The 22,915-nt window shown below is 38.1% G+C and overlaps 1 protein-coding gene and 1 long non-coding RNA gene across 7 annotated transcripts in view; one reads left to right on the forward strand and one right to left on the reverse strand.

The window, feature by feature from the left end:
- ANKRD44 (ankyrin repeat domain 44) overlaps positions 1-22,915 on the forward strand; it is a 366,132-nt gene that overhangs the window by 134,769 nt on the left and 208,448 nt on the right. The gene's annotated exons all lie outside the window — the stretch shown is intronic.
- Positions 20,343-22,915, reverse strand: part of LOC138147599 (uncharacterized) — a 21,087-nt gene continuing 18,514 nt past the window's right edge. The window contains exon 4 of the long non-coding RNA XR_011164861.1: positions 20,343-21,214. This is a non-coding gene — a long non-coding RNA (uncharacterized lncRNA). The remainder of the gene's footprint in view (positions 21,215-22,915) is intronic.

Raw genomic sequence — 22,915 nt, forward strand, 5'->3', positions numbered from 1 at the left:
TTCGCCAACTAATGACCAGCATTAAGAGATAGACTGACTAGGTAAACAAAGCCTGAGTGAACTTAATATAAAAGAGAGGAATAAGAAAAGTTTATGTATTTGAGATGTCTGAGTAGGTGGATATCATCACCACACATCTTGCCAAGCTAAAGCATTCAAATGAAAACAGTGGTAGGGAGGGAAGCCACAGGAATGTGGGGTTTGAGACAGCTACAAATAATCTTCTCTTTGGAAACGTCTAAAGACACCAGTTTAGCACCCTGGCATTTACTGTTTCCCATCTAACTCAGGCTGTTGAATCTCATAAGAGAATTGGCAGGTGTGGCTGTTTACTCAAGGTTGAAAAATCAAATCCCAATTGAGAACAAAATGGGAGGAAAATAACAGGGAGATTCTGATACAAGAGCTTAGGGTTTTTAAGACCTTCTGAATGTTGTCTGTGCAACTCTTAGCAACCTTCATTGTTGCTCTGTGATTAGGACTAAAGCCTTTCCTACAAGTGTATTTTCTCGGACCACGTGTTCTCAAGTCATTAGTTTATGAGGTGAGATGTAGGCTTCCAATACATGACTTCTCAGTGTCAGAGCGTAATCATATTTATAAAGTACCCCTATTATATATTTTTAAAGTACCCCTACCCAGTCAACTGAGGGAGCGTTTCTTCCCCATTGTTTGAATACTGAACCAGAAATCAGGCCCTTCCATTTCCATTACCCTTTGCCATTTATTGCTATCAAAAATCATTGCGGGGGGATAGTTTTCATAACTGTGGTTTCAGGGATCAATTAAGGTAGAAACATATGGGCTTGACACACTTTCTTTCCCCATTTGCAGTGTTAACCTGGCTTTAAAAGGCTATGAATATACAGTATAACCTCTTGGGCTCAATAAAGCTCATGCTGCCCCAAACTCCTGTTTCTGCAGCTCTGCAAATACCACACAAAACAGTCTTTGTCTGCCAAGAGCAGGAAAGGCTTCAGCTGAAAAACTAATGGTAGTGATTATAGTTTACAGAATCAGAAAGCTGGAAGGGGCCAAAGTGGCCATCTAGTCTAAGTAAAGGGCCTGCTGTGTGCCTGGTGCCATGCTAAGTACTGGGGGAGTGGGGGGGAGCAAAAATAAAAGGCAAAAAACTGTCCCTGTCCTCAAGGAACTAATATTCTATTGAGGAAGATAGCATGCAAACAATTACATTACAAACAATACACACTAATATAGGATTGATTGGAGATAATCTCAGTGAGAAAGTGCTAGTGTTTTTTGAGGATCCTGGAAAGGCTTCTTGAAAAAGGTGGGATTTTAACTGAGACTTGAGGGAAGCCAGAAGGTAGAGATAAAAAAGATCATTCCAGGCAAGAGGGACAGCCAGTGAAAATGCAAAGTCTGGAGATGAAGAAATGGCAAGAAGACTGGTGTCACTGGGTCACTGAAAACACGGAGAGGAGTAAAGTATAAGAATACTAAGTAGTGGGGGGGGGGACAAGAATCCCCTTTACAACATCACTGACAAGTTACCCTCTATCCCTGGCTTAAAGAGTACTAAGGTGGAGTCTGCCACCTCCTGAGGCTGGGTTGGTTTTGTTTTTCTCTCAAATAAGTGAAGTACTTCAATAAAAGTATAGGTTTAATAATCTCCCCTACATGGAAAATCCTGGAACAAAAGCTGAAAATGAATGAATAAAGCTCCTAGGTATAACTGTTAATCTTTTGGAATTTTTGCATTCCAGTTCACCAGCTTAACTGTCTGTGGATAACAGAGGTAGAACCACTGGTAACTTTTCTGTTTGCTATCCACATGCTTGGATGGTTAACATATTTGTTTTACTAAAATCCTTTACCCATTTAAAAGTACATTTGATGGAAAAAAGTACATTTGATTTTAGTTTTAAAAGGTCAATTTTATATTGGTGGGAGGTGTGGGGCAAGGGCAGAAAGTCTGTTTTCCCTACATTGTATTTTCTAAATAAATAGGACTTATCAGATTTCCCCATTTATTTCTGCCAAAGTCTTAGTTCCTACAGGGTTTTTTCTTAATGTTTGAATTTTATTTATGTTTTAATTTGTTTTATTATTCTTTGTTATTGATTTTTTTAAAGTTAATTTTCAAAAGTTAATGAAAATCAGGGCAGCTAGGTGGTGCAGTGAGTAGAGCACTGGCCCTGGAGTCAGGAGGACCTGGGTTCGGATCCGGCCTCAGACACTTGACACACACACATACAAAACTAGCCGTGTAACCTTGGGCAAGTCACTTAACCCCTATTGCCCTCCCCTCCCCCTCCAAAAAGCAAAAAAAAAAAAAAATCTACATTTTCTGCCTTCCACCCACCCCCCACCATTGAAAAAGAAAAAAAAAACCCTCATAAAAAATATGCTTAATCAAGCAAGACAGATCATTCAATAAATGTATGGCTCATTCTACACTCTTAGTCTATCACCTCTTTGTCAGGAGGTGGATAGTATGCTTCATCATTGGCCCTTTCGAATTGTGCATTGATCAGAATTTTTAAGTCTTTCAAATTTTTTATTTTATATGGTTCATCTTGATGTCATATTGGGAAATATTTTAACTATTACCTGCAAGGCCAGGGGATTATGCCTTCTTGGCTAGCTGGATGGCATATGCAATTTAATATGATTTTTCTGCAGAGTCTATAAGAGATCTTAGAACCTCTTTAGCTTTGAAAAACCTTGAGAATTCGATTTTAAGTATTCAGTTGGGGATGCTGAAAATGAAGTTATCTAATATTTTCCCCCTTTCTTTCCCCCCAGGAAGTGAAGGATTCTAGATGTTCACTCATTATTGATCAGAAATTGTAATACTATTTGTAGAATCAGGACTTCAGGCTTTTTCCAGCTGACCTTTTCAGTAGTACTGGAATGAATATGGACTAAGCAATCCCCCTTTTCAGCTGAGATGCTTGGCAAAGAATGAATGGGATTTCCATCATTAGCTCAATGACAGTTTTATGCTTGTGCTCAGCTTAGTATAATGACTGGGGCTTATAACTCCTGACTTCTAGTTGTTTCTCTAGACCTTGCACAGTGCTTAACTGCCACCATTAAAAAAAATTGTCAGCTCTTTGTTAATGAGCAGTTTAAAAAAATGTCAGATTATCTGGATTTGTATTTTTTTAAAGGTAACGTGTAATTTGAAAACCCAGATCAGAAAAGCTAAGAAATAAAGCATGTGAAAATTAAATTGGAAAAAAGGGACTAATTTAAAGAGATCCTTTTTGTAAATTAATTCACATACTATAATCCTAATTTCACAAATAACAAAATTTGAGAGCTGAAAGGGACCTCAGAGTCTACTTATTAGTCCAACTTGTTCCTGAGCAAAAATCAGTCTTCCAGCTGTCTTCTAGTCTCTGCTTGAAGGTGTCCAATCTTTTATTACTTTCTTTTTTTTTAAAAAAAGCTGATAAACAGTAAATTTTTATTGCCCATTCCTACACACCATTTCATCCTCATCTCTCGATTTTTCCCAAGACTAACCTCAGCCAAAGAGCAATACAGAGAAAGGCAGGAATCTAAGAGATTAGAGAGAGGGCTAGGGAGAGGTTGCCTCCAATTTGGAATAAGCCCCCAAATTGGAAGTAGAGCATTCTAGAAAAATATAAATGATGTCCAAGACTCTTCTCAAAGGATCAAATCAATGCCCACCTCCTCTAGTGAAGAGCTGCCAAGTAGGGGATGGTACAAGCTGCAAACCAGAGTGGGAGTAGGGTGGGAGACTACTTTCCAAGGGAGTGCATTCTGTGTTTAAACAACTCTAATTGCTTTTCCTCATATTATGTATAAAACTGCCTCTCTGTAGGTTTCCCCCATTACTCCTGTTCTGCTTCCTGGGGGCCAGACAGAATTTGTCTTTGGAAAACTAGAACAAATTGTAGAAGTAGATGCCATGACGTCCAAATCATGTGACACACATTACCCACCCACTATACCAAGGCTTATTTTACAGATCACTTGTATAACAAGGATATATAGCACAACGTCACTAATATAGAAATGTTTTGCATGACTGTATATGTACAACCTATATCAAATCACTTGCTGCCTAAGGGAGGGGGGAGTTGAAGAGGGAGGAAGAGAACTGGAAACTCAAAATTTTAAAGACCAAATATTAAAAATTGTTTTTATGTGTATTTGGAAAAAGTGAAATATCAAAAATTAAAAAAAATTCTGTACTAGAGCTTGTGAACAGTGAACTGGAGGTTCACTTCCTACCACTAGAGAAGCTGGTTCATGTACTCTTGTCCTTGGTCTGTAACCCCCCTGGGCAGGTAGATTCATAAGTCTCCTCTCTTTTGAACTCCCTTTTGTAAAGGGGGGGGGGATGCTTTCTATTATGCTCCATTGGAACTGAAAGGACCTTGAAGAATCTATAAGTAAAATAGAAATTTCATTTCTTTTGGACTTTTAAACAAGTAAGAATCAACTAAAACTCTTATGAAGAGACAGGAGATGTAGCAATTATCTTGGCATTTTACAATAGAATCAAGGTAGCACTGATTATTTTGTTGGTTTTTTTTTTTTCTTCTGGTATTATGTTCTGGTGTTATTTCATTCAAGCACTAAATCCTTCTCTCTTCTGAATCTGATTTTAGTTGTCTCTCAGACACATCTTTTTTCAACCAATCTTTTTTAAAGAGTGAATTAGAAGCTGTTATTCACAGATTAAAAAATATTCAAAGATTATCAAGTATTTTCAAGTTTTTAAAGGACCAACCACAGACAAAATTGCCAAGTGGGTGGTTTTGTCTTTGATCATCTTCTATCTTCCTTTCTTCATTGATTCTTCTTTAGGTACCCAGTGCCTTCATTGTTTCCCTCTGACTACCCAAGTTTCTCAATTCGAATAGCCCACAAAGGTCTTACCTTCTCTCTGTATTAGCCTATGCCACTAAATGACTTAGAGTTAGTTATAGAATCATAGATTTATAGTTGGAAGAGACTCCCTGCCTCCAGGACCAAATATAAAGACCTCTATTTATCTTTTAAAGGCCACCATGACATTGTCCCCTCCTACCTTTCCTGTCTTTTTATTCTTCTACACACTCTGCAATCCAGTAAGACTGGCCTTTTTGCTTTTTCTTGCTCCAGACACTCCATATCCTGATTCCAGGCATTGTCACTTACTATCTGTCCTACCTGGGCCTTTCTCCCGCCTCCTCTCTGCCTTTTGGCTTCCCTGGCTTGCTTCAGGTCTCGCCTTAAATCCTACTTTCCACAGGAAGTCTTTTTCAGTCCTCCTTAATGCTAATGCCTCCCTTCTATTGGCTATCTCTAATTTATCATATATACAATAATTTGGGCATAGCTGTTTTCATGTCATATCCGCCATTAGACCATTAGGTGGTGAGCCCCCTGAGAACAGGGACTGTCTTTTGCCTTTCTTTGTATCAATAGAGCTTAGTACAAGGCCTGGTATATGGCAGGTGCTTAATAAATGCTTATTGACTTGACTTGTCTAAGTCTCTCTTTTACAGATGAAGTAATGGAATCTCATAAATATTAAGTGACCTGCAAGAGGACACACAGTGATTGTCTAGAGTTAGATTCAAACCCAAATCTTCTTACTCTATAACCATCAGGCTACCCTCCACTGCCTCTCCTTCCTCCCTTGTTCCCATCAGAATTCCCACTTCTCTCTCAGTTCAACCGAGTGCCAGCTGGTTGTTAAGGAGGAAGCAAGCACTCTGGTTAAATTAATTTATACTAAAGGATAAATAACAGAAATTCCACACAGGGGTAGTTGTGTTTTAAAAGAAGGCAGGTAATTTCACCCATAGGGATCTCTAATTGGTTAAATTATGGTTAGTATAATTAAGTAAAGCATTTAGGTATTATGACTAAGTGAAGTATATTAGTTGCAGCATCAGAGAATCGTCCGAAGGAGCACAGAACTCCTTGTTGCCCTGCTGAAGCTCGTTTCCTAGGCCGTCTAAGCTGAGCCCAGGTAAGCGCTTGTCCTTCTTGGTTCTCTGCAGATTCAGCCCTAGTCCTCTTTGTTCCTCTGGCGATTGAACTGTGATTCCTTGGCCCCAAAAGTCTTTGCTTCCTGTTATTCACAATGAGGTATAGCCCTCCTTTAGGACCACCATTTTAATGGAGTGCAGTAAAAAAGTTATAGAATACCTACTGTGTGCGAGAAATTGTGCTGGCTTCTGGAGGAGCTACAAAGATGAGTGAGACAGAGGCTTGCCTTCAAAGAGTTTACAGTCTAATCATGGTGAGAGATAAGATACACACAAATATACAAAATAGTGTAAAAATGCAGGGGAGAGGTAGGAGCGCAGTGGCATGGGGACTCCAATGGAAGGAGAGACCATCTCTGTTTGGGATCAGGTGTTAAGGGGAAGGTTTTGTGGAGAAGATAGCAAAATGAATTGGGCCTTATAGGATGGATCAGCCAGACTAAGGGATGAGAAGAAGTGTGAACAAAGGTATGGCTATGTGAAAATTCAGGGTATGTTTGGAGGTGGGAGGAAGAAGATAGAGAGGATGCAGGAAACTGAGGAAACCAATAAATATCTGTAGGTGCAGAGCAAATAATTGGTTTAGCTTGGAGAGGATTAGTTATATCCACTTTCCCTTTATTAGCGATAAGTTCTTGGTCTAATGAAAGCTCTGAACAGAAGCAAATAAATGAACTGGAGCAAATAGGTCTGCTCTTCTGTGGGATTTTAGTCTGTTTCTTTTTCTATGTCATAGTTGGACATATTGAAAACATTAAAATTAGAGCTCTTATACTAAACAATATCCTGATTACACCACACTCTGGTTTTACCAAGTATCTGAGCACTGAGAAATTTAACTGATCGTCTAGATATTAAAAGTTTAAAGAGTAACAGCTCCTCCTAAGAGTTTTGCTATTTAATGACATTATCCTTTTACTAGATCCAAAGGTAACACATTACCCTTAACCAAGAAAGGAATCATTCAGAAGACTGGTGTTGTCCTTACTCCTAGGTAGCTGATGCATCAACAAACAACATTTATGAAGCACTTACCAAATACTAGGGATACAAAAACAAAAGGGAAACAGTCCCTGCCCTAACGGGGCTTATATCTTATAAGGGAAAACAACTTGTGTGTTGTTACATACCAAGCCAATAAATAATTTCCCAAGTTCCCATTTGTGCTTCTTCTAGCACAATGCCACATATAAAGACCTCTTCCCAGTCCCTTGAGATCTGACATGACCACACATGATCACAGGTAAGCCACTGGACAGCCCCAGGAGGCAGATACTGAAAATATTATTATCTCCATTCCTTGGATGAAGACACTGAAGTACAGAGAGGTCAAGCAATTTGCCTCAGGTCACTCAGCTAGTAAGCAATCAGGGGTGGCATATAATTAGCAACAATAACAGCAGCAGAAACTAACATTTATGCTCCCTGTGTGCCAGTCACTGTGCTAAGTGCTTTCTACTTATTATCTCATTTGATCCTGACAACACCCTGAGAGGTAGGCGTTATTATTATCCCCATTTTACAGATGAACAAACTAAAGCAAAGAAAGGTTGTGACTTAGCAGTCACACAGCTACTAAGTGTCATTTGAACCCCAAATGCTTGTGATTCCAGGTCCAATCATCCCTTCCCCTTTTTTGCTCAGGAGCAAATTCATTTTGCTCTTCTAGGCCTCAGTTTTCTTATCAATAAAGTCTGAGATTGGACTAGATTATCTCTGAAGTTTTTTCTAATTCTAATTCTGTGTTCCTATGGTTGCTGCTACTGCTGTTGCTTCTTAGGGTTAGTCTAGTGCAGTTGGTGGCTTTAGCTTAAATTTCTCATGTAAGTTTAATTGTCAGTCTATGTCACAGTGTAGTGACTGATACTACTACTAGTACTACTACTACCACTACTACTTCTACTACTACTACTACTACTACTATTACTAGTTAATATGTACATAGTGCTTGCTATGTGCCAGGCACTTTATTGGTCATGTCTCTGATCATTTGGAATTCAACTATGCACTATTGCAAACATTAGGGTATATGTGGGGTGTTGAGGGAGGACTGGCACCTCATGTATGAGGGCTTGTTGAGGCCTTTTGAGAGGTGTTCACCCACTTTTGTGTCCACCTGTCACCCAACTCTCACTCTCACCTGTGGCTCCAAGAAGCTGTAGCATGTGCGGCTGCCCCACCCTAGTAAAACTATCTCAGCAGACAGGTTAAACCAGATTGAGGGTAACCAACAGGCCTCAAACCTGTTGATGAGTTAGGGGATATTTATCCCAAGCATATGAAGACTTTCCCCAGTGGAATGGGTGGAAGAGAGCAGTTTGTCCCAGGGGCCATAGAGGTGGCTAAAGCAGGAACTGTGGAATGTTTAGAGCTTGGTCTGACATGGAAGATGCCAGGGTCATCCTCTGCATCCTGGCCAGTCGTCTTGATTTTTGTCTTGTCACTGGACTTCACTGACTGTGGAAGAAAGAGTGAGGCTTATTACTTTGTACAAGTCTGCCTCACTTAACTCCAATTCACGTGCAAGTCAAGACATCACCCTCCTGATGTCATTAATACTCTTTGAAAACAATGAACAGACTACAACATTGCAAACATTGTGGCTTCTAGCAGTGGACAGCAACACCTTAGATCTTTACAGATTTTGGATCATGGAAAGTACTCTTAATTCTGATGTACAGAATGTTCCATTCCTCTGGCATTAGTCTGTCATGCCTGTGTCTTTTCTTCTATACTGCTTAAATTTCCTAGTTGTTTCAAACCTTCTTTAGGTGACATTATTTTCAACCTTTTGTCACCTTGCTTGGGGAAAGGAATTCCTCTCCCAAGTTAGATTCAATTCAGTTCAACAAGTACTTATTAAGTACCTACAATTGTTTGAGGACAGAGGACAAAGTAGAATCTGCTGATGAACTCCAATTTGTCTAAGTCTCTCCTTAACTCTGTACCCTTCCTGAGGACAGTTCCTAGGTCCTTGCATGGTGTTCTGCCCATAGGAGGAGCTTAAGGAATATTTAGGTGCAACTAGTGTAGATTCTCATAGGACTCTTACCTCCCTTTTTATGGATATTATACTTCTCTTCTTAGTTGGTTCATATTGAAATTGTCATTAACTGAAACCCTTAGGTTTCTTGTTTTTCCCCACATGAATTCAAGGCCCCCTCTATTTCTTTCTGTATTCTTGTCTTTTTCAGCCCATTATTATTCCAGTTTCACAGATGAGGAAATCCCAGACCCTTAAGTGACTTTTCCCTTGGTCCCATAACCATATATCAATAAGATTAAAACCCAGGTCTAATGACTTTTAGTTCAGATTTCTTTTCACTCTGGAATTGCTTTAACATTGTTTATTTATCATGGGGCAAAAGTTGAAATACGTTCTCATAATATAAAATTTACTTGGTATATAATGCTAATGGCTAACAAGCCCCAGCATGTCTGGAAAGGTCATGTTTAACACGTGTAACTGTGTCTTGGCCAAGCCAACTGAAGGCTTTAGTTGTCTTAGAGATTTATCATAATAGGAGTGCGAAAAATGTAATAAGATGCCCTCAAAAGAGCTATGATCATGTATCACACATATATCTTAAATGGCTATAATCTTGTATGTTGTCTCAGTAGTACCACTTATGATTGAGAATTTTGCAGCTTAGAAGTGTCACATAGACTCCGAAATCTCAATAACCTGAATTGGGTCCCTACAATATTAACAGTTGGCATGTGGGGTTGTATATGGTAAGGAGGATGGAGACATGGGGCAAGCTGTGTACTGGTCTATGGTCCTTCAAAAGGACTAAAGGTTTTATCAGTCACCTGAGATAATATTTGTAAAGCACTCAGCATAGTGCCTGGCATACAGTAGGTACTTAATAAGTGCTCTCTCCTCCTTCCTCTTGCCTCAATATACACATGTGTCCTTTCCAGATGTTAGGATGACACTAGATAGCTCCTCTCATGCCAAATAGAAACACACAGTGTAAAAGAAATATTATTTTAACTAAAAAAAGGATGAGTTTATTTTAAACTTTTGTTTTCTATAATTTGGGTATAGAAGGAACTTGAATGCCAAGTTTTAGGAAAAGTAGCCATTCTGGAAGGGAATTTTATTTCCATAGCTGTTTCTTTTTTAAGTTTTAAGATATTTTGGGTCTGTGGTGGTCCAAAAGTGGAAACTTTGGCTTGCTTTGTATCCCTGCAAATAAAAACCAACTTCATTTTAAAACTACCCTTGCCTTGTGTATTTAAGCATTTGCCTTTGGGATTTTAAATGCCAATCTATTAGTTTAAGCATATCCAATTTATTTTCAAGAATTTCTAATGGTTGCATATTAAGGTATCAGATGTTTAGTTCAATGGGAAATCAGTACATTTTATTGATGGCTGATACTTCTAAGTTCTCTTCCTTCAGTAAAAGCCTATTAAGTATATCTAGTAATCACATAGATTTAGATATATTAGAGGCCCAATGCCCTGAAACACTGAGTAAGAACCTGAAATAACATGACTGCCCTTATGAGGCAGGTGGATCTTGTCTGAATGTCTGACACATAGTAGGTGTTTAATCAAAGACTGTTGATTGTCTGCACTAAAAAGGGATTTCACTGGACTTGCAACTATGAAAATGACTGTGGTTTTCTTTGGTTGAACTACTATCACATAAGTTCCATCCTAAAATTTCCCATGTTCTTTTTAAAAAAATTTGTTTATTTTTGGTTTACAACATTCAGTTCCACAAGCTTTTGAGTTCCAAATTTTCTCGCCCTCTCTCCCCTCCCCAAGACATAATCTGATGTAGACTCTACATATACATACACATTAAGCATATTTTCACATTGGTCATGCCCATGTTATTTTCTAAATGGTGAAGAACAGCTTAATTGCTGTTGTTTAAGGAACAGCTAGATAGAGAGCCAGACCAGTAGTGAAAAGGACTCATCTTCATGAGTTCAATTCTGACCTCAGACACTTACTAGCTGTGTGACTCTGGACAAGTCAATTAACCCCATTTGCCTCAGTTTCCTTATCTGTAAAATGAGTTGGAGGAGGAGATGGCAAACCACTTCAGAATCTCTGCCAAGAAAACCCCAAAGGGGGTCATGAAGAGGAACATGACCGAAACAGCTACCTCCTGGCAACATTGTGAGGATAAGTCAATAAACATTTCTTAAGTACCTGCTATGTACAGAGCAAGTGTGATCCTGAGCAAGTATCTTAACTCATATTTGTCTCAGGCCCTCATCTGTAAAAATGGGGACACGTTGGAGAAGGAAATGGCAGGCTACTTCAATACCTTTACTAAGAAAACCCCATAGACAAATCCATGGGGTCACAAAGAGCTGGGCACAACTGGACTGAACAGAAACTATGTTCTAGGCACTGTGCTAAGACAAGCAAAAATAGGCAGAAGATGGTCCCTGCTGATCCGATAAGATCAAAATGAGGTAATGTTAGTAAAGTGTTTTGCGAACTTAAAGAGCCAAGAAAATGGTAGCAATTATTATTTTTATTATCACTCCAGTCCCTGGCTAATCAAGCTTTTCTAACAAGTTCCCGATTCTCTGAATATCAGTAGAACCACAGATTTCTAGAGCCATAAGGGATTTGGAGGATCATCTAGTGATAAGATTATTTGCTTTCATGCTCCAAGGTACCTTACAGTTCATTGAGTCCAGTCCTTTCCTTTTACAGATAAGGAAACTGAAGCTGAGGGATTATGACTTGCTCAAAACTTTAGTTGTTCAGTCCGACTCTTCATGCCTTCACTTGGGGTTTTCTTGGCAAACATACTGGAGTGGTTTGCCTTTTCCTCCATTTTATAGATGAGGAAACTGAGGTCAACAAGGTTAAGTGGCTTGCCCAGGGTCACACAACTAGTAAGTGTCTGAGGCTGAATTTGAACTCAGGTCTTCCTGACTCCAGACCCTGCACTGTGTCTACTGTGACACCTAGCTGTCCCTAGCTGCTCAAGGTTACTCAGCTGGTAAAGGTGGGATTTGAGTCTAGGGCTCATTCTGTTATTAACTCTATCCTCCTTCTCCATCACCACACTGCCTCTATTTTTTATCAACAAGGAAAAAAAAAGATTCACATTTTATTATAGTTATCTAAGAATATGTAACTGGAGTATAAAAATTAAAAAAAATTTTACAATACTCCATGATTTAATTTCTGTTAATGGGTTTGTTATATGTCATGCTATAGTGACATATAGTCTCATAGGGCTTTAGAGTGTTTGAGAATCAGAAATCTGAAAACCTGACAGCCCTGGTAACATGGGAGCAGTGGTTAAGCCAGTTCCTTTAGAGGGCAGGATGCTAGCTAGCATCAGAGCTTATGCGACTTCCTGTCATTTAGCTGAATAGAGCAGAGTAAGTCTGAATTTCACAAGACAAAAAGGAAAGAAAGCAAAATTTGCAAAACTTCCGCTGTTTTACTGATAGTTAAGTATGTGGAAGGAGTGACTATTTTAGAGAGAACAGTAATGAGTGTTGTGGGGCCTCTGTCCAGCCCCTGTGAAGGACCTCCCTAGTACAATATGGCCAAGTGGCATTAACCTCTACATAAGAAGTCCCAGGCCAGGGGTGGGGAACCTGCGACCTCGAGGCCCTCTGGGTCCTCACGTGTGGCCCTTTGACTGAATCCAAACATGTGGCCTCCAGGCTGAAGATTCTCCACCCCTGTCCCAGTCTATTGCTTTAGAGGGGGGCTACTGCAACCTCACTTTGAATATATGTGTTACCACAATGGATGTAGTTTTGAGATTTCTCTTTATGGAATAGTAAAATTTTGAATTAGAATAGTACCTTAAAGCTCATCTAGTCCAATATCCTTATTTTCCACACAAGAAAACTGAGGCTGAGAAGGAGGTGAAGTGACTTTAAAAAAAATTATTTTATTTTTAATTTATGAAGTAAAACAAGCATTTCCATAACAGTATAATAAAAAAAGATAATTGTACATGAAACTGCAAATTTACTATGTGCAACTTGCTATTCCTTATAAATAGAAATATAAAGTGACTTTCTTGCCTATGGGCAGACAGGCAGGGAGATTCTATAATCCCTTTACAGGGTCCTGACTATTCTGAATCCCCTTTCCTCAAGGATCACACAGGTAGTAATTAGTATAGTAGGAATTAAAATTTAGGAGTTCTGAATCCAAATTTAGTATGAGGCAGTTAGGTGGTATAGTGCAAAGAATGCTGGACCCAGTGAGGAAGGAAGACCTGAGTTCATTTCCTGCTTCAGTCAGTGATTAGCTGTGTGTGTTCCTGGACAAATCATTTAATCTCTTTTCTTCATTTGCAAAATGGTGATAATAATATTAATTAATTAATGACTAATTAATAAATTATTATAATAAATAATAATAAATTAATAACACTTACCTCCCAGGTTGTTATAAGGATAAAATAAAAAATATTTGTTAAGTGGTTTGCAAACCTTAAAACTCTAGATAATTAAGGGCAGCACCAGACCTGGAATCCAGAAGACCTGAGTTCAAATTCAGCCTCAGACACTTACTAGCTGTGTAACCCCGGGCAAGTCACTTATCCCCTTTGTCTCAGTTTCCTCATCTGTAAAATGAGCTGGAGAAGGAAATGGCAAATGGCTCCAATATATTTGCCAAGAAAACCCCTAATGGGGTCACAGAGAGTCAGGCACAACTGAAATGACTGAAGAACAACATTAATAATATCAGTAGTGGTATTAGCGATCATATGCTATCCACTCTACCATGTTGCTGCCTCTTATTTTTTATCCTCTGCTAGTGGTGGGTATAGGAAATAAATATTACATAATTTTCCAGTCTTCAAGGAAATATGATTAAAACAACTCTTTTTTTCTTTTACTAAAATTTCATTAAATTATTTAATGTTTTCCAAATTTCCAGCATTTACCAATTTTCATCTCCTTTTAACTAATTATACTTGTCAGGACTTGGGTAGAAGTAGCTAGGTTGCCTCCTGGAAAACCCCTATGATGGGAGCCATGAACTGAATCACCCTCAACAAATACCATTAATTATCCACCCATAAGAGTTTGGTAACTTTGCTGTTTTTATAAACATTAGGGGATAGAATGTGGCCTGGAAGCTGAGATTGTTGAAATAATTAAGACCTGAAAATATTCAACATGATCAGGATCAAGGAATTTACTCTGCTTTCCATAAGCCTCATCTTACTGTGATTATGAGGTATGAGTACCTGGCATCTTTTAGAGAAGCAGGGACATCTGAATATAGACTTAGAAGAATTATAGGTTGTAGAAGGAGAAGGGAATGAATGTGCAATCTTAGAGGCCCCAGATAATGTGGCTGTATCAAAGAAAAAATGGCCTCCTTGTGTTCTGAGAAGGGAGATACTAGCTCATTTGTGAGAAACCCAATTTAGAGTTTAGGGATAATTTTGCATAACTTGTCAGTCAATTAAAAAAATAAATTGTGAATTCCCTTACGTACATTGAAATGTGGAATGTCATTGAAAGGGCCCAGGTATGAGAAGATTTGCCTTCTACTTCTGGCTCTAGTTTCCTTATGATCTCTGACATTTTTTCTCATTTTTAACATTACACTAGCAAACAGTTTCAAAATACTTTTTTTTTAATTTTTAAAAATAATTTTTTTGATCTTTTGGGTTTTTTATCACCTAAAATTCACCATTTCTGCCCTTCATAGCCCTGCTCCCCCGAGAAAGCCATACCTAAAACCAAAAAAAATTTTTTTTAAATAACAAAAGAGGAAAACAATCAGCAAAACTGACCGATACAATGAAAAAAATTGATAATATATGCAATATTTCACACTGGTAGATCCCTGCAATAGTGTGAGGGGAGGTGTCTTCTCGTATCCTTTCATTGGGACCAAGGTTTTTTGTTTGTTTGTTTTGTGACTGTTCTTTCCATTTACATTGGTGTAGTCATTGTAAATATTGTTTTCTTTGTTTCGTTTACTTTGTATCAGTTCATGTAAGTCTTTCAGTGCTTCCCTGCATGCATCATGTGCATCATTTTTTATAGCGCAGTAATATTCCATTATAACAAAATACTCCTTACATCATGACAACACTTTTGAGAATTTTAGAGCCAGAACAACCCTTTGAGGTTATCTCATTGAACTGAATCATTCTATAGGTCACCAACTCTGCATAGGAACTGAACCCCAGGGAGATAACAAGTTTGTAGATAAAATTACAAAACCAGCATGTAGCTTGATTGTTATTTGTAGTATTCACATTTTTATTCAAGTCTTCAATTGTGTTCAGGCCTAACTTAACCTTTTGGAATATTTAAGTCCCAGGTACTATGGAATTAATTCAGCTAAGTTTGAGATTTGATCTTGAGTCATTTGAAAAAAGAATCCTTGAAAGGGGAGTGTGGGGACAGTTACTTGGCAGGAAAGCAACAGGAAAATACAGCATCTGGCAAAGTATGTCTCCCTTGTTTTGCTTTGCCCTTTATGGACGTGACCTATTTTTGAAATGTTGTGATTTACATTCAGTGTCGTGGTGGCAAGTTAGACCAAACAGAATTGCCTCCCTAGAGGTTCATGGGGAACGAAGGGAAGGGTGCCAGGAATGAAAGGAAGTAACCTTGATTTCACCTGGAAACATGAGCATCTCCAAGGGCAGGAGATTTGGACTCTATATATATATGAAAGAAGGAAGAAAGCCAAGAGACTGAGCTAAAGTTAACATTTAGGAATAAAGCAGCAATCACAGAATAGAAAACAGTATTTACTTTTACAGTGCCTAAGTAGGCAGTTTTAGGGAAAGCATATACAGTTATTCCTTCCACATATCAGGGGCTCCCCCAAATCTGGAAAATCCATGTATAATTTTTTGGCCCTCCCTTAATACCAGAGAAGTCAGAATTTCTTCTTTTTCTTTTACAAGGTGTTTCCAGTACCAAAATTTGGTTTGCTATTATATAATACTATATGGATATTTTACACATTTCTGAGTTTCTAATCTTCTGTGTCATTTGCTGGCCTTCGTGTATTATTTGTGACCTCTGCAAAACTCCCTCAAAATTCCCATTTAATTTCTTATGCCAACCTGTGATAAATCAAAGCTTCAATGGTGTAAAGTCACGATGTGGAAGGGATAACTATACATCAATCATAGATAAATTCTATTGAAGATTTCAGTGAACACTTGAATTATTGTAATTATTATTATTAAAAACACTTGAAATATTAAACTTGGACAAAGCACCAAGATTAAAATATTTCTACAATACACTTTTGTCACTCTCATGCCACCCTTCCCACCTTTCCCCTTTGCTCAGAAATCTTCAATGATTTCCCATTGTCTAAAAGGATGAGAACTTCATAGATTTGTAGAATGTTTAAGACATCACAGGGGTTGTTTTGTCTAACCCCATCGTTGTAGAGATGGGGAAACAAAGAGCGGGTAGGTGATCTACCAGGTCATACATGTAGCAAGTTAGTAGAAAAGTGGGGCCCAAAACTTCAGTCTCTTGAGTTATGGCCTAATGTTTTTGCCTCTATACAACTAATTCCCAAATGCTTATCCTGGCATTTTAAGGCCCTCAGCAGTCATCTAGTTCTAACCTGTAGTTCCAGTCTTTTTTCCCATTATTTCCTGGCATGAATCCTTTGCTTTATGTCTGAGTTGTTTTATTCCCCTGAAAACATCCTTATTTAATCATTCCTGCCTGTAAGCTTTTGCTTTTTTCCCTAGCAGATAGTATGGGGTTAATAAATGTTTGAATTGAATTATTGAAAGCTGTTCTCTCCTTGCCTATAATTTCCTACCCCATCCCCAAGCCACCATTCCTTTAAGGTAGGCTCAAGATTCACTTTTTTTGGATTGGATGATTGTATGATTTGGATTGTACGATTGCATGATTTCATTGGGAACTGGCTAAACCTGAGCTGTAGGTGCATAAAATTCATAGCTGAAACCGAAAGGGACCTCAAGACATCGAATTCAACCTCATCAGTTTGTATATGAGGAAACTGTCAGAGGCAGATATTCGAAACCAAGTCTTCCTGAGTCTGGGTCTATCTGCCATGTTCAGGCTGCCCCTCAGTAAATAACTTTACATAGCACTTTATACAAAAAGCTTTCTAGCAACTCTGCAACGGTTGCAGGCAGAGGTGTGCTGGTAACTCTCTAAAATATATAAAATACCTTTAAGTTCATTTATCTTATTAACATTTTCTCCCTTGCTTTCTTAAGTTTAGACAAGCAACAAAACAATCAAGTCCTGATTTGTAGCGGTTTGTCATTTCTGAGATGTAAATGCTCACACTGAAAATTTAACAGTTGGCTCACCTCGTATGAGCTGGCTGTGACACATCCCTGGATAGTGTAGGAATTAGCTCCAATTTATAAATGAGCCTCAGAAACGGAGCCTGAGAAGGAAGGTGATTTACAAGGTTACACATGTAGGAATGAGCAGAATATGGACTCAGCCCAGCTTATGACTTCAAATCTAATGTTCCATCTACTAAATCTTGAAGCCTTCTTCTAGCCCATATGTCCCTCCTCTGCAGCCCTAGAGCCCCTGATTTCTGAATTTTAGCACTTATTGTGTGCTTCATTGAGCTATTAGTTACTCTTAAAATACATCATTGGACTTGGTCTTGCTCTGCACTGTATTCCTGGAAAAAGTGATGAAGTAGCTTGTCTTCCTCTGTAGGAACAGCAATACTTTCAGGGCTGTGTTTCAGACCAGATAGTGCGCATCAAATAAATCATAGCAATGATTTAACAATATGTCTGGAAAGCAAAGATACAACGGTTGTATTTACCTCCTTAATCATTTAAAATAGTCCAAATTATGTTCTAAGTTTGAATAACATAGGAATACATATTTGTAAAGGAAGGAGCTCTGATCCACTGAGACACAGGCTGGATCACTTTCATGAAGTCATATAGCAAGACATGTTTCCGCCCCTCTGCTGTCTATACTGAGGACCACTGTTCCTTTCCTTCTATTGCTGGCCCCCAATAAGAGGAGTGGACTAGATTAGAATCCTGACTCTCCTGTTGCACTGTTATTTCTAGCAAATGACTTAGAATTTCATGTTTTCCCTTCCATTGACTATGCCTCTTGGGACACAAACGTCTTTAAAGGTTCTCAGCTTTACAGCATTATGCAGAATACTGTGGATTTTATAAAATCAAAGAGGAGCTAGGAGTGGGGGAGGGAGGTGATAACATGAATCAGTAAATGTCTATAAGCCAACTGGAGTCAGTATTGTAGTTTTAAACACTCCTTCTTCTCTCCTTAACAAACTTTTCACCCGAACCATTATAACCAGGAGCCAAATTGACAAGTTTGAGTTTCTTTTTAATTGCCTTGCTCACCTTCTGGCAGAAATGCTAATAAATGGTGTTAATGAACAGAAAAAAATGACTAAAAGAGAGCTCTAGAGGAGAAGAAGAAGCAAAAGACATGAGTGTTCCTAACACTGGAAGACAGGTCTCTGAATAATTACTTCATAGCTCTATTCATGTAAACTGCCTTCATTTTGGAAAAGTCAATAAAATTGGTCTCTTACATCCTTATGTTAGATGCCTTGTAATATGAGCTATTATTAGGGCAGCTAGATGATGCAGTGGATAGTGATGGGACTGGAGTCAGGAGAATTTATTTTCCTGAATTCAAATCTCGCCTCAGATGCTTACTAGCTGTGTGACCCTGGGCAAGTCACTTAAGTGTTGCCTCTCTCAGTTTCCTCATCTGTCAAATGAGCTGGAGCTACTCCAGTATCTTTGCCAAGAAAATGCCAAATGGGATCATGAAGAGTCTGACACAACTGAAAATGACTGAATTATTTATTATATATACATAAGCAGATTAACTATAGAATATTGCTCATTAATATTCAGAACACTAAAACTTAGTTTCAATAACTGGCAGTATTGAAAAGTTTCCATGGAGAGCATCTATAACTATTTCTTATGGGACAAAGCTCATAGAGATGTATGGTATCCCTAATAAATTAATTTTTTTTATATCCAAGGATACTTAGTACCTTATACAGACCTTATGACACTTAAGATAAATCACTTTCATATTATCCTTATTATCCTTCTGTGATAGATTTGAATTCCTCTCAGAGAAAAGAAGAGTCTGTATTTAGAAATCTTGCTTAATGGCACCCTTTGAGCAGGTTTACATAGCAAGATCCTTGTGCATAGTGATAAATAGCAAGTTTTGTTGGTTAAATCTAATGACTTGAACCAATTTTGACTGTCTCTTTTGCAAAACTGTAAGGTGCTGGCTGATGATCAGTTGTTACCTAATAAAGGGTTTCAGCTTATTCACTTAAGTGGATGATTTCACGCAACAGTATTATTGCTTCATCACCTATTAGCCAATAATAATGTCTTCCTGTCTTGCTATCAGTTGTCAGATGACAAAAGTCTAGGAATATCTTGTTTTCTTTAGGCTATATTGGTTGTGTGTGTGTGTCCCTGCATTTTCTTTTAGGCTAAAATTTGGTCACCCAATCTGATCAGAAATAGATAAATAAGCTATCAGGATATTTAAAGAAATTTTTAAAGATTCACATCTGCTCTTTATTCAAAATTTGAGTTTCCCACTGATGTTTAAATGGCATATTTTTATTATTGCAAGTCATGGCATTACATTCCTGATGTTATGGTGCTCTTTGAGAATGAAGAACAAACAACCACAATCTTGAGTATTTTTTTTTTTTTTACCTTATATACCAGATAACAGTTGACTCTCTTGCTCCCTCTAGTGTAAAAATTGTGGTTTCAATTAACCCAGGTTCAAATCAGAAAGCCCAGCGGCATTTCAATATAAACTCTAGTAGTTTAGGGTAGGGTCAAAAAAACAATACATCAGATCCCATGGACTAAATTTCTACAGGTGAACTAAAAAAATGCAAAGGTAAAGAACAAACAATTCCAATAAGGAAAAGAAGGGGAAGTTGGCAAATGTGGCTGCACAGGGAACTCATCATCTTAGATTGTCTAAAAAGACAGGGATGAAAGATTAAAGTAATATGTATACACAAATGTGTCATAATCCTGAAAAAATAGTGTCAGGAGTGCTAAAGCTAAGATTCTAAACTGAGACTAGTGAGGAAAACTAAGTAGGTGTTGTTTTTATGTTTTAAAGCTACATTGGGGAAAAGTGGAATGAAGAAGGAATACAACCACTATGGGATGGTAGGGGTAGGTGGGAATGGGATGATGGTTATAGACATTAGAGACAAGATGGAGTTACTTAACTCTCATTTTGAGATTGTTCTCTCTGCCAAGGAGCAAGATCTTTGGAATGAAATGGACAGAACAAATATGGATAATAGGTAGTTAAGATTATTTTGTAAACTCCTTGAAGGCAGGGACTATCTTTTGCCTTTTTGTATCTGCGCCCCCCCCCCCCAGTAGTTGGCACATAGTAGGCACTTAATAATGTTGATTGATTGCTTTGAGGAAAAATGAGGAGACAGTATAAAATCACCTAGATACCTTAGAGCAAAAAGTTATGCTGTGACTACATATTTGTAATGGGTTTTGTTTTTCTTGCTTTCTCAATGGGTAAGGGAAGAGGAAAGGGAAGGAAAGAATTAAGACCTGAAAATAAAAATTTAACAACAAAAGTAAGGCAAGTTCACAGGATCTTAGATTTAAAAGAGAATTTGGAGATCTATTGACTCCTCATTTTATAGATGATAATAGCTAACATTTATATAGTACTTTAAAGCTTTCAAAGCTTTTTTATATATATTGTTTCATTCTCCAGGTGAGGTACCTAGGGTCCAGAGAAGGAAATGACCTGCTCATGACTACACAGGTAGTAATAAGCAGACAAGAAAAATATATTTAATAATAATAAAAAAGAATCTTTGTTATATGTGACGGTTTTCTGGGTGGGAAGAAGAGGAAAGAAGCCAACATAAAAACAAAGATACCAATAAAAATTTATATAGGAAGCATGCAGAGATTCAAGTCCAGGTCATCCAACTCCAAATCCAGTGTTCTTTCCATCACACTACTTCCCAAGAAGACTGGCAAAGAGATGAACCTTTATCTTTGTTGCTCATCAGTCTGATGAAACCCACTGGGAGATAGAGAGTTGACAAAAGTGACCTTTGGATCCAAATATCCTCCTTGGCTTCCCTGGTCTCAGACCTTCTGCTGGAGAATGTCAGAACAGAAGCAGCTCTCTGGAAGGCTGTCAGCTACTCTTGTGGTTGAGATGATTAGGTGACATTGGCAGATGTTCCTGAAAGACAGTGTGACAATTCACTTCTGAATAACTAATCCTTCTTTGTGCCATCAGTCAAGGAGTCACCAAGGGCATCCTTTTAAATGAACTTGAACTGTTTAGTTAGCGTCCTTTCTGCCTACCTGTTTGCCCAGGTGACAATCCCAATAGCTTTAGAAATGTGAGAGGTGTTTCATTTTATTAAAATTGAGCAAACCCAGAAAAATTTTGATAGTTGATAATGAAATAATAACCATCCCACAATTAAACAGTTTTCTAATGGAAGGTGTGATTGCATTCATGTATCTTATATGACTTCTAAACTTTATTATCTCCTTTGCTATGGAATTTTTGCAGCTTTGACTTTCATTACTATTTCATGTTTATTCACTACTCCCTTTGCACTTCATTATACACATATTTAAATTTATTTTCTGCACTGTTACTCCTAAAATGTGTGAACCTTCAAATGGAAATACTTAAATGCTATTAGAATTAATATTATGTTGGTACATAGGTAAAGGTAAGCAAGTTACAACAATCAGAGTTGTATTTCTGTAGTTTCTTGAACAAAAGTGAAAGAATGGGGGGAGGGGCTGTGGCGCAGAAATGCAGAATGCTTGTTGACTATTTTAGTGGAGGTAGGGTGGAGTGGGTAATAAGGTCTTAAGCATTATGATTGAGACGATTATAAAAACAAATGTTCTCTAGCTCTTTACAGGGAGCATTATTTGGATGCTGCTTTTTTCCCATAAGATGACAAGTAATTAACTGGAAGTATTAGTCTGAACTTTTGTGGAAAAGGGAGAAGCAGAAATGAGGGTGGGGAAAATGGAGCTTTGACACAGGGCACCAAAATTTAGAAAATGCAAAAATGTATAGAAGGAAAAGTTCCTTCCCTGACCCATTCCTCCTTTGGCTACAGATTGCAATGTCTTTCATTGCAGGATCTTTCTCCATTGATTAAGGTCTTGATTTGAGGCTCATTTATACTGCTGGCCCTAGGCTACCGTTATTTTGTGCTTCTTGCCCCAAACACTAAAAATGCTAGTCAGGAGTGTATGTGTGTGTGTGTTGGGGGTAGGAGGGCATGATATTAGAAATGTCTGTTTAAAATCCCAGGAAAAGGAAATAAATGCTAAAAATTTTTTATACATGTGTTGTTTTCTTCCAGTGTAGTTTGTGTGTGTGTGTGTGTATGTGTGTGTGTGTGTGTGTATAGGGGACACATCTATAATCCTCCTGTTAATTTTCTCTAAAAATCAATGCCACTCAAATGGTTACAGTTTTTTAGATGAATTTTTTTTAAAACAGTGGTAATTATTTTATATAGCAAGGCCATGTATGAACTGTTTTGAGCAGGACACACAAATGTGAATAAATGTGAATGTCTGCTTTAGAATTATAGTGCTGTTTTGGGACCCAACTGTGAAGAGCTATGCCATGGTCAGACCATCGTGGCCTGTGCTGCTCTCTTCAGACTTGAGGAAACAAGTATTTTCTGTTTCACAGGGAATGTGTAGTGGGTGTATATGTACATAAAACTGGAACACCTGAGGCTTTGACACTTTGTAGGTCCCTAAAGAACTCCACTATTGGTGGATGGCGTGGTAGGGGGGCCCTCACAATGTTCTGCAGAGTAAATAGACCCAGTGAGATGAATGAGCTGTATACACACACACACACACACACACACACACACACACACACACACACACA

This window comes from Petaurus breviceps, unplaced genomic scaffold, assembly GCF_028583685.1.
Source record: "Petaurus breviceps papuanus isolate PSGF00001 unplaced genomic scaffold, PetGlider_PUasm1.0 90804, whole genome shotgun sequence".
Classification (NCBI taxonomy): domain Eukaryota; kingdom Metazoa; phylum Chordata; class Mammalia; order Diprotodontia; family Petauridae; genus Petaurus; species Petaurus breviceps.